Source organism: Cicer arietinum, chromosome 2 (assembly GCF_000331145.2).
Source record: "Cicer arietinum cultivar CDC Frontier isolate Library 1 chromosome 2, Cicar.CDCFrontier_v2.0, whole genome shotgun sequence".
NCBI lineage: Eukaryota > Viridiplantae > Streptophyta > Magnoliopsida > Fabales > Fabaceae > Cicer > Cicer arietinum.
Genome location: NC_021161.2, coordinates 48449140 through 48456216, shown reverse-complemented (window position 1 = coordinate 48456216; position 7077 = coordinate 48449140).

The following is a 7077-nucleotide window of genomic DNA, read 5'->3' as shown; positions in this document are numbered from 1 at the left end:
CCTACACCACCAATATTCATCCACCCAGCAACCAAATCTTATTCCATTGCTCACCATGTGATAGTATTATGGAGTTTATTCCAATAAGAAGTTTATCTTTAGTATTTTAGATATATCATTTTAGTTATTGATAATTGTGCTATTGTATTTTAGAAGTGGTGTTTTAGTATCTAAAACACTAAAACACTACTTATAGAATAAACTAGAAGAGTCATTACTATTTTCACACAATAATTAACATGTACATTTATATTTATATATGAAATTTCATTGTAAAATAACATTAATATAAAAGAATCTAGATGTCTATTCAAGATCCTAGCTTTAATTATATTTAGAGTCTGTTTTGTCTAAATAAGGAATTTTAAAAGAAAATTAATCATTGTTGACACTTAATTTTGTCCAATTTTTACTTTTAATTAAAAAAGAAATAATAATAATAATAATAATAATAATAATAAATATATAATTATATGTGAAGAAATATAAAAATAAAAGTAAATAATTAGGGATATAAGCTTTTAACAATCACAAGTGTTTTCGGTTCTTGTTTGCCTCTAATTTTTGTTCAGACTATTTTCTAAAATATAAAAATAATAATAAGAAATAAAAATAAAGGAAATTGAAAAGAAATGAATTGATGGTCATAAAAATCGATGCAATGATGATCAAAATAAATGAAAAAAAAAACCGAAAAAAAAATTGATTGATGGTCATAAAAAGCAGAATAATGGTGATCAATTGAATAGAAAAGAAAAACCGAAGAAATGAATCAATAGCAATAAGAATCGGTATAATTGTGGCCAATTAAAAGAAAAGAAACCAACAAAAATAGATTAATGGTAATCAATTGACAATTATTCTTTTGTTTTTGAAATATATAACCAAAAGTCTATAAATAGTCGGCCACAAGAAGACAAGGGAGAGAATTCGAAACACAAATGGAGAGCTCATAAATATTCAGGAGTAAGGTATCATTTTTCTTATTTTTTTTCTCTCTAATTTTCTGCTTATTAGTCTTTTGTTTTGTTTTTGCATCTTTTTTTTAAATATATTTTATTTCGCCTTCTATTTTTTTACTATTTGTAAAAAGTAAACTCATGTGTTAAGCTTTTATTTTTTTTTTAAAGAATCGTTTAATCATAAAATTGTTTTCTTTGCAACACAAAAATAATAATAAAAAATATAACTAATTGATGTTTATAGGCCGAGAAAATAAATTGCACCATATTGTAATATAATATTCATAATACGTCTTTATAACTAAAAAAAATCATAACAACAGATAAATATTTTCACCCTTAGGATTAGAATTAATGATCGCGGCCGCCCGGATGAAATTCTCGCCGCACCATATTACTCACTCTCAATCGTGGGTGACCTTTGTGTCGCGACATATCCGACAACGTACGAGCAAATATTTTAACAGATTATTTCACCGTCGTGTCCATCTGTCTCGTTCACATACCGCCACATTACGTTATTTTTTTTTAGAAAAATTAAATTTTTTTTCTTTACTTTAAAACAAATATAGAAGATATAATCCATGAATAAATATTATTATTATTATTATTATTATTATTATTATTATTATTATCATCATCATTATTACTATTATTACATTTTTATTTTTTTTATACATATATAAATAAAAATAATAATAAAATCGGTCAACACATAAATATTTTCTACCGAAGAACTACGTGAGTTTTGATTTCCCTATTGCACCTGGGATACGTAGGAGCAAGGTTTTTCCCTTGTCAAACCAAATTAATAAAACAAATATTTTTTTTCTTTCATTAATGTAAATAATTTAATTTTTTATTATTCTTTATGGGGTAAAAATAAATAAATAAATAAATAAATAGTTTGTATATAATTAATTATAGGGTAACCGTTTTAACGAACGTTGTTCCCTATTCGTAATTGACTCCCGAATCTAAATTTTTGGTTCAAAACACATTATTAAAATTCAGTCACGAATATAATGGCATTCACACACATTACATTTTAAGAATTATGGATAAACTTTTCAATAAGCTAATTTTGGTGGAAAAACACATGTAAATGACACCAATAATATTGTTTTGTGACACATCATGATAAATTGTTTCGTAACATTAAACAATTTATTTATTTTTCCTTCGCTACAAAATCGATCCAAGCAACAATTATTTAAAATAGTCTCTCATCTCCCCTCAAACTAAAGAAATTATTTGTATAAAGTAACCATGTGATATATATGTAAGTGTTAGATTTGTATTACACACGTATATTACTTCTTTAGTTTTTTATTTTGAAAAAAAAAGTATTTTGAACTTAAAAAACAATTTTTTATAACTATTTGTCTAATGCTGTAATATTGACTTTAGACCTCATGCAGTAAATTAAATTGTTGATTAAATAAAAATAATTAATTTTAATTAAAAATAAATATTTAAATGAAATTTATATTAATTTTGATATGCACATCCAAATAAAATTTCCAAAAACAATATATTTAAGATTAATAATCAATTTCTTCAAAACAAATACTAAAAATCAATTTTGAAAACCAAAACTCAAAATAGGATATCAAATTAGAATTAATTATAAAGGTAAAAACAATTAATTATATTCCACAACAGTCAGATATATCAATATTTATAACTTTAAATCTCAACCATACACAAAGAATCTCAAACTCATTCTATATCTAGTACTTATACCAATCCAAACATAGTGTAAGAGTCCATTTTCATAATACTAACATATATAATTTAATTCTTAGCCTCTTAGGTGAAGGTTGAAATATATGTACTGTAAAACGCGTTATTTCCTTTTTAAGAATTAGCTAACGATATTGATACTTTGACAAACCTTGCATGTGAGAATAAGATATTAGTATTCTATAAGTTTAAACTTTCAAATGGAAAAATCTTCAATAATTGTCTGCAAATATTGATTAACATCATGTTCGATATATGAATAATTGCAAAGTTTACTTGATTTTGATGGTGACGCCCAAAAGGAGACATAAGTTTAATTATATTCCCTAATAGTCAACTATCCATTTGATTGCTATTGCCTATTAGTATTAAATTCTTAATGTATACCATTAAAATTGTCTCTATCTCAGTGATAGAGACTTTATGAATGTATATAGTATTTTTAATATGTGCGATGTTATAATTTCTTATGATTTTGGAATATTTGGTTTATTGTTGCTTCTGATATTCTTCGAATTATTCAATTAATGGTATTTGAGTCATCATTTGATTTGGTGGAGGAGTGGAAATGAATCTTAGTATTAAATCTTTGTATCGAAAATCTTCAGTGATTTAATTAGAAGACGAGTCTCATAGATAATAACGACCATATAAGTATATAAGATGTGAAAGATTTATACTTGAGTGGAAACCGTTGAATTTAAGTGTGAATGATTAAATTTTTACATTTAATAAAAATAAATAAAATATTAAATATATAAAAATAATAATTTATAAACTCTTTGTTTAAAGTATTTTATTGAGATCTCTTGTGAATATTAAAACATGTGATTGATGATAATTAGTAATACTAAATTTTTTAGCGCACTTAATGTGTGAATTTCATTAATAAACTCTTTTAAAAAAAATGCAATATGCAATGCATTATGCCTCTTCAAAAGTCGGTCACAAAAATGCATATATTTTCTTACTTTGCTGGATTAGAAAGTGATAGCCTTGTACCCAAAAAAAGTGATAGCCTTGCCGTACAAGTTTGAAAAGTGCTTCTATTGACCTCATCAAAAAAATATTGAACTTGCATATCTTTCTCTATTAGAGATAAAAAAAAGAAAGAAAAAAAAATCCTATTTGAAGAGTGCCCCAAATTATTGTTGAATTTATAGAGTTTTGATATGGTTGGGATGTATGTTCTTATAGTTGATGCATTGGTATAATTTTCAATTATTGTCAAGTATATATTTTATCAAAAATTTGAATTATAATTTGTCACGTTGTAAAGGATTAGTCTATTTTACTAAATTTAATTATCATTAGGGCTAAGATAACAAAATAATTTACGCCTAATAAAAGAGAGAGGTTTCCATTTTGTTCCTTGGTTGTTAGATGATCCAAAAAGTAACTTTCCATCAAGGAATTTTCCATCTCTATTCTTCAAATCAATCCCTTTCTCTCTAAGCTTCTAGGAATTTTCTACCACTTTATTTTTTCTTTTAGAATTATTGCCTATTGACTAGTCTTAAATCAAACATTAAACATGAATTAATGCTACCTAACAGCTTCAACTATAACAAGGTATTGTATATATTAATTAGTTAGTTATATTTTAATTGTTGCATTGTATCAAAAGATAAATAAAAAAAATGAGTTTTCACAAAAATGCTTAAGGATGAAACCTTATGGCCTTTCCAATTAGTTCTCACCCGTGCAAGAAAATATATTTTTGGAGTAAAGTGCAAGAAAATATATCATCCACTATATTTGTCATTTGACTATATGTGCCCTTCTCTCTTCAAAATTGCTTATTATGTGGGTCTTAATATTATTATTTTAATTAATGTGCGATACTCTCAATGATTTTACACATGACTATTCACATTACGAGACCGTAATCTATCTTGGATCTTGATCTCTCGCAAAAAAAGAAGATCTTGGATCTTGAAAAATAAGAGTTTTTCAATTTCCATTGGTGTGATGATAGCTTAATAAGCAGTCCTAAAATAAATTATTCAATTGGTAAGAAAAAATTACAACATTAATGCATTAACTTTTCGAAAGAATGTTTGACATTTCTTTTCATTTCATGTAAAAAGTTAAATTAATAGTGACTCAAAACAAATTCATTTTATTAGTTTGTTTGTAAAAAATATTTTGTTTAATTGAGAAAACTACATACAATAATAATTAATAAATTAATAAATTAATAAATTAAAAAATACAAACACTGATATTTTATTATTTGGCCACATCGTAATATCACTTTTTAAAATATAATAATAACATCAAAGTTGGACTTGGACATTTACAAAATATTTGTTTACATTATACATTATTACTAAAGTCTTAAAAAATCACTTTGGTGATGATAGTATATGATAGTCTGATTAAAAAACGTACCTAATTAAAGGGGCACACAACACAAAGCTTTCATTGAATAGAAGAAATAAAATCCGTGAAAATTGACCAATCAATAAAATCCAAGTATTGGCTTAGACCCATCAAATTAGGATCTACTTAACCTAACTTATGGGGGTGCGTATGTGTATTAACCTTAATAGTATGACTTCTGTCCCTACCAAATGTTTATTATGTTAATTAATTATATTTAATTTATTATTATTATAGTCGTAGTAGTACTAATTAAATACAGCATGCCCCTCATTGTTTACTATTTCTACAAGGCCAATTGAGTGTGTCGGCGATGTTTGACTTTTCATGACCAAAAAGCCCCTAACACGTTTCCCATGTTTTGACTCCATTTATTAGAACGATAGGGGCATATTAGTCCTCCCATAAAGTTCAAAGTCTTTGCAAAATCAAGTATTAACAAGTCCATTCGATCTCTTTGTTTTCAAGCATTCACATACAAACATATTGATACTAGAATGTCTTCCATTTTAACTTTTCATCTTTCAAAATAAATTAATATAATTAATAATTAGTATATTTGAAAAAACAAATATATCTAATAATTTAAAAAAAAATTATATTTAGTGACAATTTTTTTTTCAAAAAGTGTGAATATTATCCTTATCCTTCAAAATAATAATAAGTTGATTCATTTGAAACAAAAACTAAATTAAGTATTTTAAAAATAGTAGCATTAAATAGATTAAAAAATTTAAATTATTTATTTTTATTTTGCTTATAAATTATTTAGGATGAGTATGCAACACCTATGAAAGTATGAATGAGTTTAATTTCTTTGTCACTATCTACAATTTAATATTGCCACCCCACCACCATTGATCCCATACTAGTCCCTACTCACACCATTGACATCCAACTATCATTTTGACCATTTGATCAAAATCAAACGCCAATGAGACCATAAGACCCACCACTCCAAATTCACACAAAGACTTTGACAAGTGTTTCATATATATCACCACATTTAGTATGCACATGTTGATACCTAACCATGTCCATATAAATACACAACATATAATAACACTACTTTGCACCAAATTTCACATTTCCATCCATTTGTTTTTATTTTTCTTCTTATTATTATACTTTGAAACATGAAGCACTTCCATTTCTTTCTCCTCCTTTCTCTTCTTTTCCTCACACCAAGAGTTCATGCTATTAGGATCAAATTCTCAAGTCCTTCTACTTCAAATCATCACCAAAATTTTCATATTCCATTTGTTAATTCTCCGGTAAGAAGCAACGGTAGAGAATTCAAATCAGCAAAACGAAAAGTGCCTACAGGATCCAACCCTTTACACAACAAGAGATAGTTTGATTTCTCAACAGGTTTTTTGGTGGCAAAATCCATTGTTCAGATAGTATAGTCACATATATAATATATGGTTTCTTTTAGTTATTTATTTGTTTATTATATACTAGAAATACATAACTACTTATGATATATATGGTAGTAGAGTTTAGGTTGAATTTGTTTGTGATATTAAATTATTAGAAAATAGTGATTGTTTAGTTAGACTTGTAGACATTAAAGAGTCTTGTACAGAAGGTAGTTAAATAGGATTTTGAATTTTTGAAAATATGAAAGAATATATGAATTAGAGTTTGTGTAGTTGTGTGGCTAATTTTATACATTTAATTTATTTGCCTTCACAAATGTTTCTTGTTTCATTGCAACTGAATAAAAAAAAAAAACCAAGATTGCAAAACTTATGCTTCATGCCATCAATTTACTTATTTCCATGACTCAATTCCTAAAAAGGGTCACTATAATCCACAATTTTGTGCATGTCAAATCACTTTGGAGGTTCTAATTTCTTGTTGTTGACTATACTATATGAATTTTCATTTTTCAATATTTGGTAGCCACAATTGCATATATGTAAACTCCACAGCCTTATCCAAGACTTTAATCTAGTTTTTCAATTTATGTTGGGCAAAA